Source organism: Corvus moneduloides, chromosome 15 (assembly GCF_009650955.1).
Source record: "Corvus moneduloides isolate bCorMon1 chromosome 15, bCorMon1.pri, whole genome shotgun sequence".
In the NCBI taxonomy this organism is placed as follows: Eukaryota; Metazoa; Chordata; class Aves; order Passeriformes; family Corvidae; genus Corvus; species Corvus moneduloides.
This window is the reverse complement of record NC_045490.1, coordinates 15,424,384-15,438,401: the sequence shown is the minus strand read 5'-3', so window position 1 is coordinate 15,438,401 and position 14,018 is coordinate 15,424,384. Positions and strand designations below refer to the sequence as shown.

The 14,018-nt window shown below is 39.4% G+C and overlaps 1 protein-coding gene across 3 annotated transcripts in view; it reads left to right on the top strand.

The window, feature by feature from the left end:
* The window catches only part of SLIT3 (slit guidance ligand 3), a 469,203-nt gene that overhangs the window by 80,443 nt on the left and 374,742 nt on the right, over window positions 1-14,018 (top strand). The window lies entirely within an intron of this gene.

Sequence of the window (14,018 nt, the reverse complement as noted above, 5' to 3'; positions counted from 1 at the left end):
GTGTATTCCAAGCTCTCCAATTCACTGGGATCCCACTTCACTCAACCCAAAGCTGCTGCAGCTCGATGTTTTATTGATCATGACAGGGGAGTTGTGGCCCACAGGCAGAGACCAGTAGAGCACCAGTTTGTAAGACCTGAGAGGCTTGCCCAGCAAATTCTACATCCTCCTCGAGCTAGATGTGTCTTCAGTTACAGAAAGAATTAGAGTGAAAAGCCCAGTTCTATTTTACAAGCAGAAAACATTATTCAGAAACAATGCCCATTCTCCTTATGGAGTGAGGTTACTCTGATGGAAAACCACACTCTCTCTCATGGGATCTCAAAGCAGTGATCTGTACTCCCCCTTACCCTGCCACTAGCTGTGGCTAACCTATAATAATTAAGAAGAAATAATAGAAATTTAAAAAATCATTATATTAAGCTAAGCTAATAAGAAAGTTGTTTTGTTTTTATTTTTAAAGATAGTTCTAACTGGGGTTCAAGAGGAGGAAAAAGATCTCACTTCTCTCCTAGATGAGCAAGGGAAGCCTCAGGGCATGAGATTGGTTTTAGCCATCGTGTGAGTGTAGGTAAATAAGTGTTGTCAGTGAGTTGTAATGTTGAACGTTTAATTATATTGTACTTCCCCATCTGACTGTTAAATGTTAAATATTTGCCTCTGGGTGCTACAAATCTCTGTTCCTGTATATATTCTGTAGCAGCCTTTTCGTATACAAGATGTACCTTTTTGTCTTTTTGATCAAATGGAAGAATTAGCTGATTTCTGAAGAAACCAAGGCTATAAAGAAGTCCTCCTTGGATTAATCTCTTTATATCAACACATCTCAGAGTGCCTTTTTACTCGAGCAAGCAGGTGTTTTTGTTGAAATAGCTAACTGTAGATAGCAGTCCCACTGCAAATGTTAAGAAAAACCTTTAAAAAAACCCCGTTTCTGTGTTAAGTTCTTTCATGCTTTTGAGAGGCTCTTCCTGCTGGAAATATTGGTGCACTGATATACCCTAAGGGCCCCTGCTGTAGGCTTACAGCTCAAAAGGTGAACATTAAAGTCCATTATAACATTTAGGGTCACAAGGGTTTTCTCATGTGGTCTCTGTTTACTTTGGATGCTCCTTTGAGGTTTTTGAGTGTGAAGTGGTGGAAGAAAACATACAAATCTGAATTTCAGGTTGTAGGAGGACAAATAGCATGCTATGGGAGAGTTCCTTTGATAAATGCTCTCTGCCATGGATATAACTGTCACATTTGGGGGGAGTACTTTATCCTTTGAAGCTGTTTGCCTCATTGTCTCTTTTCAATTTCTCATTATTTTAATGGGCTATATACCAGTCATCAGATTGTATTCTAGATTCTGGTTTTACTTTCATTACATGGCAACATGCTTTCTCCATTTATCTTGGTAAGCACTGTTCCAGACTCTTTAAAGAGAGGTTGCTCATGCAGAAACTATGCTGAAGTGCAAATCTGGACGTATTCAGAGAGCTGTTGGATTCATTTTGCTCAAGCTTTCAATTGATTTCAAGGTATGAAAACCTGGGCTTTTATCCAACTGGCCAGGCCTATTACACCATCTGCTTTTGCAGATATTACACCTTTCTTTGGATCTGCTAGTGATATATTTAAGGTATTCACAGATGCTGTGGTGAGAGGCACCATTGTGGATGTCATCAGTGATGGGGCAGTGGGAAAGCTCAGATCTGGTGAGGTGTGATGTGACTGCCTTGTTTTGTAAAACCAGTCCAACAGAAAAGGATGGTTTAGTTCCTGTTTAGGATAAAAGTGTCATTAGCACAGGGACTGAGGGAGAAAAATGAATTTCAGTGTTTCTCTCATGTTAGGTAAAACGATGCTGTTTTACAGAAAATCAGTGTTTAGCAATGACTGTGTAAGAATAAAATGTTTTATGCTAAACCCCAGGAAGTTAGCCCCAGATTGGTATTAGTTCTTCATTTGGGCTCTTCGTGGATCCTAATGTGAAGAATTTCCTCTGATTTTGGACATACAGGTTTCTTGTTTTCGGGCTTGCCACCTTAAAGCTTTGGACGTGGTGGCCCAAGTGGCTCCAGTTTTGGCTCTGTGCTCACAGGTCCATATGTTCTGTGTGATTTGGCAAGTTACAGTGAATATTGTTCTCTCTTGTTGTCTCTTGTTTCTTTTTGCTTGCATCCCAATCTCTTCAACAAAACAGTGTCCACTGGAAATGTTTCTTATATTTCAAGGAAAATTCATGGGAGTGTGGGTTCACACGGTGACACAACCTTTTCTTCCAGGGAGTTTGACACCTGGTAATATAAAACTCCCTCCAAAAACATAGCTCTGGTTTATTTGTGCATGAAAAACTTGTGGAATCATCCTGTGCACAGCACAGATGGAAATCTGTGCACCATAGAGGGGAAGCTCAGAGATTAGATCCTTGAAATTTTGGGTCATCCTTTGAGCAGCAGGAGAAAGATTTCCTGCAGGTTTATTTGATGACTGATCAGCTTGTGCCAAAGGATGCAGCTCCCTGAGATTTTGGCTCCATCTGTGAGAGTAACTGAGGGTGGTGCAGGGAGAGTGGCTCCCAGGTGTAGCGAGAGAAGACAGTAAAAAAGGAAATAAGAGCAGCAGCTTCTCAGTCACTGCTTGCAGCAATTCTTGCCAATTGAGTAAATTACATATTAAGGAATGAAATCATAGGGACAGTCAAAAATGCTTAGGGAAAAACTCAATATATTGTCTATTTGAATTAATATTTAACAAAATATCAGATTATTCTGGTCTGTAAAGCTTTAAACTTCATGTTTTAAATGGAAAAAACTAGAGATACTGACTTAAAGATGCATGAAAATGCAAGTGCTGTTAGCTAAACTTCATGGAAGGATCAGCCCTACGCCAAGGTGAGGCAAGAACTTCATCAATGAACACTGTGGATTGAAAAGAGTAATATGTGGATGACTATGTAGAAAAAAAGCATGATTTATGTCAGTTTATGATAGATCACAGTTAACAAATCTCTCATCTATCAGGCAAATTTAAGCTCATTCTCGTGAGGTGAGTTTGTACCCTCTCAATAGCAGGCAGTATTAAATACAGAGTCAGCAGGACAGGCTCAGAGTGACCAATGCTTTGTTCTTTTCCAGACTTTAACCCCAAATGAGTAAATTTGTTGGTTTGTGCATCCTGCAGCTCCAGCATGCAATGCTGCATGATTGCACCTGCAGTCGAGTATGACCTGCAGCCTTCCTGGAATGCACACAATTACAGACAGCATCAGGCCCTGCACATCTCAATCCTTCCCAAATGTGACGAGCTGCTTTTGATTTTTTAAAAGATTTTTTTTCAGCAGAGAATATTTAGCGATGTGGAGAACAGTGCAGCTCAGATTACAGATAGTTTTGTAAATGACTGCTATGAATGGATGGACAAGCACTGAGAGACCAGTTTTGTCAGATTTGGCAAAATGTACCCTGTGAAATGGGCTTTATTTCACCAAGATTTTTTGCTGCAGGAAGGAATGTTGATAGACGCTTCAGTATCGCCACTTGCCCATGTTTTGACATTCCTATCAGCTATGTGCTATTTGCAGGGTTGTTTGCTTTCAAATGGTGTTGCTTTTTGGGGGTTTTTCTCATCTACATGTACTTGTCTTTAAAATTTTTGGTTTATAGGGATTTTGGAGGATCTCAAAATACACAGGTTTTGTTTATGTTCAAACAGAATTTCATTTCAAGATATTTAAGTCCTTTTCTAAATTCTCTTCTGAGATAAAATTTTACAATGTATCTTCCCCTGTATATGGGTATAATATGGGTAGCCACCGTGCTTTTCCTCTGTGACTGACAACGTCGTATTGCATGGATTTGGGCAAAATGTGATATTCCAGAATTGAAATTTCTGAGATGCACATTTTTTTATTTGTGCACATTAATTCTTTTCCAGCTAAACTTCTATGAACCCTTTAACAGTTAATTACTTCCAAGTTCCTTTAGTATTATGCATGTGAAATTATCATATTTTAACATTTACAAAAGCTTAAAAATTACTTCTGAAATAGGGAGATGTTAGAACTTTTTTGGGGGAGTGATTGATTAATTAGGAGCATTCATTGTTTTTCACATGTGCAGTTTTCTGTGAATTTTAGTCTATTCTCTCAACTTTGGGAAAAACAGGTCTGTTAAATGAGTTTCAGAAACTGATTCCAGGCCTGATTTCTTCAAGCAAGGGATTGGTATGGGAGGAATGCTGTTATCCTGCATTCTGTGGCCTGGAAGCCTCATGAGGATTATACAGTCAGAGGATGCTTTTTTCCTTTTTTAAATGTTTCTGCACTTCTCCTTTGGCTTTATGATTAATACTGGGAGAAGTTGTTTGCTTGCAGATATTAATATATTCAGTGGCACTTGATGCCTGATGCTCCTGGCTTGTTGTGTTAATGGCATGTTTGTGTAAACTCTCATAGCTTTGAATTCCTCTAAGATTTGTCTTGTTCATCCCAAGATTTGATGATAAACGAGATCCCACTAGAATAACGAGATTTTAAGGGGAATCTCTGGGAACTCTGGCTTATTTGCAAAAGTGGACAGGAAAGCATTGCCCAGGTGGTGCCATTTTGCAAAAATTACTTATCAAAGAAAGGAAGATGCATTTGTGTGTGAAGAAAAGAAGCTTCCAAAAATGCTACCCTGAATGTAAGGCAGTCTTATTTTCAGTGGTTGCAATAATAACCATGTAAGGAGCATAAAATAGGCAGTCTTGAGTTGAGCAGGGAAAATTGTGGGGTAAGACCTCCATTTCTGTAATCAAAGCGTGTAATAGAACTCGATTGTACACAAATTTATACTTATGACAGCCTTCATTTTACATTCTATTTAAGAGGACCAAGAGGACCTCTGTATCTGAAAATGAGTAGCAGGCTAGCCCAAAATAAAACAACTTCAGAGAGGATGCTGCTTTGTAATGCATTCCTCAGCCAGCCTAATCAGAAGCCCAGAATCAATAGGCAAATAGGACATGCCACTAATTAGTCACTAGAAAATTCTACCAATGTGTTTTTCAGCAGAGACCTGTGCCAAAAAATCCCCCACTTGTTGAAGGCATCTTTTCAACTTCAGTGCGTAAAAGACAGATCTGTTTTTTCTGAAGAAAATTTATGTAAATGGGATGAGATTAGTGTCTAACTGGAGTAAACCAATGTATCACTAACTGAAATCAAATGTTTGTAAAAGTGTCTCTGGGATAAATCTAATTCTATCTGATTTCTATTAGCTGATTTGTTTTGCAATTTAATCGCTGTCAAATTTGGCCCTTAATGTCAGAATCCAATTTAGCCAAATGTCATTGCCAAGGCAATCTAACAAGCAGGGCTCTTGGTAAATAAAATTTGGCAGAAGGTTCATCAGTGCGTGTTGTGGTTCTGCCAGCTCCAGTCTGTATTTCACACATGTGTGAATTCCTCAGTGTATAGTACCTCTTATCAAATAAGCATATTTTAGTTTCATGTCTGCCAAGTTTTTTTGGAAATGGAAAGGTCCCCTTGAGTTGAGCTCTGCAGCACACAGGATGGAGTCCCAAATACCTGCTCTGGTTTTAGGTGTGAAGGCATGCAAAGACTTTGTGGATGCCAAATATGAATCTCATATTGGAAAAGGCTAAGAAATAAACATTCTTTTTATTTCACAACTGTTATTTAATTTAAATTGTGTTATTCTGTGGTATTCTGGTGTCTGCGCCCAGCTGTTAATTAGGACTTTTGACATGCACGGCTGCAGGGTTGATCCCTGAAGAAAATATTGTCTAGTCTTTCGCTTTCTAAACACAATTTATGTCTTTCCAGTTGAGATATTTGCATATAAACTGCTATTCTGATGCACATTCTTGCTGAGTTGCTTCATAAGTCTTCTGGGTTGCTTCAAAAGAATGAATATACAAAATACAAAAAATACAAAATACAAAAACTGCTGCATATGACAAAAAAATCTGTTTAATGAGTTTTCTGGAAAGAGCAAGCATTAGGAGAAGTAGAAAGTTCTGTGAGATATGGGATAATTTTATAGTATGATTTTCCTTTTTTTTTTTCCTTTTAAGTTCAGGTGCAAACATGTCATGTCTCTTTTAGCTGTGTGTTGGAGGATTTTTGCCTTTGGGAAGAGTGGACATTGCATCTATGCTTATCTCATGTTTTTGTGAGGTGACAGCACCATGTGATATGAGAGAGTATCTGTGAAATACGTTAGTGCCTGAGTTTTATCTTTCCTGATGTTGAATGTCAGACATATCCCAATGGAATGTGTGTAGGGCACTTAAGTCCTCCAACAATCCAGCTGTACCACAAAAAAGACAATTATTAAGACTCATTGGAGCCTGGAACTTATAAATCAAGTAATGTGGAAATTCAGTATTACAACTACATGGAAATCTTGCTCAAAATATGTTTAATCTTGTTGAAATGAACAAACAAAACCCCACCAAAAAGCCTAACCAAAGAAACCCCCAAGAACTCCAACCTCAAATCCATGCTAATGGACTGGCTAGTTCTTCACTCCCCAGTGAAAATATATTTAAAAAACAAAAAAGAAGCAGAGACAATAGCTTAGTCCTTTAGTAAGTAATGTGGATATTGCATTTTAGTTGCATAAAATCATTTTTGGCAGAATGCAACAAAAGGTGAACAGGAGGGGGGCGCTCCAAAATCTGAGGTTTATTAAAATAATGGCTTTTAAAAAGTGGCTGAATTGGGGGTTCTTCAGCTCCAGGAGGAAAAGACAGAGGTTTAACAAAAGTCTCTTGAATTTTTTTTTTCTTTGTTTCTGCTTAATCCACCTCTGCTCTTTCCCCTGATGCTGTAAATTGGAGGTTGTCTCCTGCAGTGACTCAGCTGTGAGACTGTCGGTTCCATCACTTGGTCTTCTGGGTTGCTCTTGTTCCAAGGTCTGTTGTAAAGATGTGCAATACCACAGTGCAGGCACGGACACAGGATGCAGCTTGTGTCCCGTGTGTCTGTCAGCGTGTCCCTAGGTGTGGGAAGGGAGGTGTGCCTTGGGAAACCCGTGCTGGGATAATGGGAGGGGACAGATCTGTGGAGTGCAGCCTCACTTGTGCTGAGCATTGCTTGGGTCAGTGTTGGCTTAAGTAAACAGCTTGTGCAGGGCACGCAAAAAATTTGGAATCTCCGTGCTTGTTTTCCTACAAGAGAGGATTCTTTGAGGATTTCATTGCTCTGCTTTTGATAAAATGATTCCTCAGTTTGTGTAATCATTGTGCAACTCAGGCTTTTGTAAATGGGTTTTGTTTATTGTAAGGAAGGAGACATGTTTTTTGTAAGAACTTTTTTTTTCCCCCAGTGCTTTATAACATAGAAACACAAAGTTTGTTCTTGATGCTGTAATCCATGACCAGTTGTGCCTGTCAGTAACTTTGTTCTGTGGTTATTTTACCAGTTTTGTGGAGTCTTCATCGAGAAAATAAAGCAATACTCTCATTGCTGTGAGCAGTGCTCAGGCTTTAGCACAGTGCTGTTAGAAACATCTGTAGTGAGTGCTGAGAAACATCTGAAGGATTTTGAGCTGCTACTTTGGATACGCTGTTGGATATTAATTCCTCCCTGCATACCTTGCACCCCTGTTGGTTGTATCGTTGTAGGAAATGTGGGAATGGTGAATCCTGAGTCGCACAAATGAAGGAGGATAAATTATGCAGCTGGGTTTAGGAAGAAAATAAATTATTGATTTTCATAAATGAATGTTTCAGTATTTGGCATCAATGTCTGACGGAATGATGAGGGTACGTGCAATGCACCCCCAAAGTGCTGTTACAGGCCTCCTGTTCTTCCATCGTCATGCCCATTGCACTGTGAGTCCTTAAATGTGCTCTTGGAACTGTTAGAGATGCTTTGGACAGGACAAAGATGACTCCTAATCTAGTGAAATAATCTCTCTGCCTATTTTAGCAGTGGTATTTTGGGATAGATGGAGTTCCCCTAAGGGCTCAGTTGGGAGAGTTTGGCTGTAGAATTGCCATATCGCTCTTTTCAAGGGTGCCAGGAGCCAGTCATCATGTCAGTGCCTTAATCAGAGCTTTGCATCTCTGTGCATCTGGGACACATTGGTTTGTTTTCAGTCCCTGTTCCAGGTGGTCAGGCAGGGAACCAGCTCCCTGTGATCAGAAACCACACGTACAGAAAGGGCTGCTCCCTGGATTTTCAGTCACCAAGCAAGGGTAGTTAGAGGAGAAGACTATTTCTGGCATAACAAGGGTATAATTTGGAGGAATAAACTCTTGCTGTATGTTCTAGCCATTTTTGAAATGCAATTTGATGTTCCCCTTAAATATGCCATGAGATCTTTAGCTCTGGCAGGAGATGAATACTATATTCTTCTAAACAACATCAGATACATATGCATCCCCGGATGTGGTAACACTCGGATTTCCTCCCAAAAATTTCATAGCAAGCAAATGTACAGAGTAGGAAGTGAAAAATATCTTCCAGTGAAAGATTCCTGCCATCTTGCTTGCTACTAATGCAAAAAAGAAATTATCTGTAGTCACTGCATATCGTGCTCATGCTGTAGCAAACATTTAAGGCAGTGATGCTTAAGGTAACTTGCAGGGAATAAAGAAGAAGAAAGATCCCATATGTTATTGTGAAAAAACCCAAACTCCTCAGAAGAACATAGCATTGCAAGGTGTGGAGAGGTGTGTTCTTTTTCCATTTACTCTCTCTTGCTTCACAAGACTCTGGAGCCTGAGTTGTCCAGCCCAGCATTCAGCACTCCATTTTTGCCTCCTGAAGTCTATCTCTCGGCTGAGAATTCAGTTGTAGAATTTCCTCTGCTGAGATACTCCCTTTAAAAGGAAGTTTAAGAAAGGTTTGGACCTAAATCCTCTTGGAATGAAGTAACAGTTTCTTGGCTTGTAGGTTCTGAAATCAAGTTGAAGGGCCAAACTTCTGAAATAAATTAAATCCGTGAATTTTCTTTTAAATTGATAGTCATGTCAAGACCTTTACTGGAATAAATTAAAGGGCAAATCTTATCTGAACTGCCAATCTTTAAGATCTTTCCCAATGCTTATCTTCCCTTTTCTATTGAGAAAACAGATCAGATCGGACTCCGAGTTGTGGATTTGCCAACATCTGTCTTCAAGGAGTGTAGCACAGGTGTCTGCAAGGAATATTTTAAACAACAAAATTGTATGGTACTCATAGAGTGCATTGTATTCAACAGTGGCTGCAGTTCCAAGTCTCTTCCATGGTCAAGGATCCTGTTTTCTTTCCCAGTTTCCAGAGGGTTTCCATGGGCTGCAGTGGTGAGGGTGTTGACTACAGTTTTCACTTTGGATTACACGGAGACTTTGGAGATACACAGCATTAGGCAGGACCAAGGTTCTGAGCTCCATTCCCAATTCTCTGTGGAGGGAATTATCAAGTGTAGGGTGTTCTAAGTCGGTTTCGGGTTTTTGTTTCGTTTTTTCTATGTTCTTCTGTGTAATCAAACCAGTGGGAGGAGCAGTGAGGATTGAATATTGCTGTTTTCCAGCCTTACGTTGCCTTAATATGCTAAGAGCAAGCAAGGAAGACAAAGTCTTTTCCAAGTTTACCGGAGTGTTTCTTGTGTGGGCCTGTGCTTTGTGGAAGGATGAAACACATTGTTTGGACATATCCAGTGTGGTTCTACTAACTAAAAAACTCCATTTTCTAAGGGACATATTGCCCATGTCCAGAGAGCTTCTCCAGAAGGAGCACAAGAGGAATGCTTGAGAATAACAGATCTGAGACATGTGCTAGCACAAATTTCCGCGACATGTCGTGCTTCATAGCAGCTGGAATTGGTTTTGTGGGGGCTTTTTTGCAGATTATTTCTCTGCTCTTTCTATGTCCTTCCTGCTTTTTCATAATGTTCTCTTCATTTTCCCTTTGCAGATTGCAAGTACAGTGAAAGTTAGAATTGACTTTTCAAAACTGCTATTTCTGAGTACAAAATTGGGGAAAAGAAATGTGTGTTTTCTCTATGTCCACAATGTTTTTGCAGGGGGTAAATATGATATTGTTATATGGAAGAATGAGGAGGCAAATAGCATATGAGGAAATCCAGCAGCTGAGACTCATAGATTAAGGCTGGCAGGGAGATCCAATCCAGCCTGCCTGAAGTTATGTCCAAATGGATTTTGAGCATCTCCAAGGATGGGACTCCATCACCTCCCTGGGCAACATTATTTATAAAACACCTACTGCAGCTGTTTGTTGTTGCAGACAGCAGCTTACTTGCTTAATTGCTGGTTAATTTAGGATAGCAAAAAGTTTGCAGACCAGACTTTTTGGCAACTTTATTATGAAATACAGTTTAGTACAAATTATGTCCCTTTAAAATGAACTAATTACAATGGAAACAGATGTTTGTATTTATCTATGGAGATGAAAACTTGATGTGAGACATTCTTAGTCCAAAATTATTTGACTTACTAAATGCTTGAAGATTAATGAAACCATAGTTCTATGCAGCTTTAAAAAATACTAAAAAAAAATAGAGTTATGTGAATCATAGAGTGGTTTGGGTTGGAAGGGACCTTAAAGGTTTTCTAGCTCAACCTCTTTGCAATGGACAGGGATGCAAGTCACCAGAACAGGTTGCTCAGAGGGCCATCCAACTTGGCCTTGATGTGAAGGATGAATAAATAAATGAAAATTAGTTAGCAGTATTTATTTTTAAAATAATATTTAAGTTTTAAAGTACATATAAATATATTGAATTATTTCTTTTATCTGAGTTTTTTTGGCAGTGCAAATAATTTTATAAACCTCTTATCTCTTGTATTTTTTTCCCCTCCTAGTGTGTCTCGTGCTGAAGCAAAACTCTTCTGTACAGAAGAGTCATTTAACAAATTGCATGTTAAAGGTTGCAAAATGAATGGTGGGAATTCAAGGCATCATCTACAATAAGTGAATTAAGCACCAGTTATATAGTTATATAGTGAAACTGGTGCTATTTTTGGAAGAGAAACAGGCTGTGTGACAAGTTCTGGAAGTCTGTCATGTCGTAATTCGGCCTAGACCCCGGAATGCCGCAAACCCCCTGCGGTGCCGGTTGTATCCTGCTCCCAGGGCTGAGCCCAGAGGCTCACAGAGCGCACCTTTGCCTTCTCCCTCATCTTTCTTCCGCTGTTTACACCTGTCAGAGCTAAACTGGTTCAGCAAAACATGTATGGAATGGTTTTGACTGGTGTGACTGAGCACTCCCTTCCCAAATAAATCCGGAGTTGTGTCTCCTGCGGGAGGGGAGGTCGATGTCCTTGGCTGGGTCATCCTCCGAGGGCACAGTTGGCTACTGAGAGTTACAGCTGAAGAAAGCAAAATCCAGCAGCCATGCTGGCCTGTCCAAACTGCTTCCTATATTTGGGAAGAGGTATTGTTAGAAGTGAGATGGGTAGGATGGGTTTTCTGCCTGGATAAATAGACTTTAAAAAAGTGCCAAGCCAATGAGTCCATCACAGAAATCGTCCCCTCTGGTTTTTAGTAGGTGGGAGAGTAGGAGAGGAATGACACTTCTAGACATTTCATTCATATATCAGATGTATTTATATGTTTTTATTTTCACAGCTGTGGACTCTAGGAAGATTTATTTGCTATGAAACTCAGGAATAGTAGCCTTAAAAATTAACAGTTCTTTGGCAATGTGCTCCTTAGTAATGAACCGAGGAGCATGAGAGAGTGGGCACAGCCTGTGGGTTGTGAGGCTCCCTGGTTTCTGTGGGATTCCTATGGAAGGATTCTGAACTTCCTGCTGTCAGAAGCTGTGGTCTTATATTGGAACAAAACAGAAGTACACTGGTAGGAAGTGGAGCCTAAGATTGCATTTAAGGCTGGTGATGTGGTGTGCACAGTGCAGGTGGCTAGATCCATACCCAAGCGTTACTTCTGTTGGTCCCTTTATAACCCTCATGTGTTCCTGTTCTATCACTATGTTGGTAGGTTTATTCAATTATTAATTGAGATGATGGATTGTTCTAGAGAATTTTTGCTGCTTAGTTTGTTTCTTTTTCAAAACTGCTCCGTAATGCAGATGCTCCTTTTGTAATTTCACAATTTCTTAAGCTTCTTGAAATCATACCAGGATTGTGTTTCAGCTTGGCAAGTTTTAAATTGTAGGACTGCCATAGCAGTTTTTGATCACTGGACTAAATAAAGTGGTGCTGTAAAATACTTCTCTCTTTCCAAAAAAGCAACCAGAAAGTAGCCAGACGTTGAATGAAGTTCTTTTTCAAAGCAGTTAATCTTTATAACATGTTACTTAAAAATATGTAAATGTGCTCAGACATTGGCAAGTGTAAATTTAGTGGTGATCAAGTGAAATCATAAGTTATGCTTCATAATATCTTTCAATCTCTTTTTCTGCTTTCCCTGGGCAGTAGCAGGTTTTTTTCTAAGGTGCCAAGTTTAGTTTATAAATTAGAAATGTGTAAGGAAAGAATGTTCTCTGCACTGACTCACTCTGGTGTCTGGTCTTTATTCCAGGCTGTATTGATGACAAAGTATGCTATGAATTTAGAACATCTACAGCCCTGGAGAGGTGGCAAATTGCTTTCTGCTTTACCTCCAGTGTTTGCATGCTCATCAAGCTTGCCTCTTGACCTTTTTTACACCAAGTTGCTCTTGAGCAGCAGAGCAGTAGCACAGGTGTGCTCTTTTGGGCCGGAATGCAGCCTTTCTGGGATATCAGTTTGTAAAACTCCTGCTTGCTTCCCACTGCATTCAAAAGTATGAGTTTTCTCTATTTTGATTTTTTTCTATTGCTCCTGTGAGCTTATGTAGTTGATAAGCCTTTAAAATACAATCTATAAACTAATAAAAAAAAATAGGTTTGTGATTTTTATATGGTTTTGTTTAAAGGGAACTGTGCTGGCTAATCAGAAATCACTTCTGTTAAAATTAAAACCTGAAGTAAAATATTTGAACAGTCTCTAATCTTAACATGGGAAGCCACCAGAAAGAGAAATTGGAAGAAAAGCCATGAGTGCTGTTGCATCTGACCCAAGGCTTTGTTCCCTTGTCGTCTTTGGGAACCAATCACTTCTGTGGGGCGTGCATCCATGCTCCCTTGGAGCCGCAGGCTGAGTAGCTTCCCTCACATCTTGAGTTTATTTGGTATCCCAAAATCTCTTATTTTACTAGTTTTTGGGAGAAGAGGCTTTCTGAATCTGTCACTTGATAGGTACACAGGTAGTTGAGTAAGGAATTTTCCTTCCCTACTCATTTTATGTTTGTCAGTTGTGCAAAGAATTGACTGAGCTCCCACAATAGGTGGCTTAGGTGTTAGACTTCAAGTAGGTTTTTGAACCTTGCAAGATGATGTGCATAAATGCTCTGTAGGTGGGATCTGGTTATGTCAGAGGGTCTGTCAGTGCCTCTGAGAGATCTGCAATTAATTGGTTTCATTTCCTCTCAGTAGTGAGGTTCAGTACTAAATTAAACTCTGCTATTACACACCTAGCTCTGCAAATTACTTCTGTAGTCATCTACAAGTGTTTTTTCTCAAAGACAGATGATGAGTGTAGGAAGGGAAACATCTCTGCAGAGAAGCTGCTGTAGCAGCCTTGGTGTCCCTTGTGCAGTTTTACAATGAAGGAACTCTCAGCAATAATTCTGTCAGTCTTGACCTGGAAATTTGGGTTTATTGCTACATAAATATGGGCTTGGTTTGGAGTCGTCATTATCTTTGCTCTGGGTAATTGTCCACAGATCAATCAAGATCCTAAAAGTAGCAGCTGATAAGATACGGGACATGCTCTTCATTTTTTATTAATCTGAGGTGATGCCATCAAAGTAGTAATTACATTTCCATGGACTAATTTTATGGAGCCTGATTCTGTAGGTTTCTTTCTTCTTTCACCTTCACCATTTTCATTCGGGAAATATCTTTTAAAACTTTTACTAAATTTAATTCTTTTACTGCTACTTTTTAATTTCTCCATAGATTTGAACATATTTCTCATCTGTGGCATTCAGTTCAATTACATGACTTTCACAGACCTTGAAAAATCTTTTA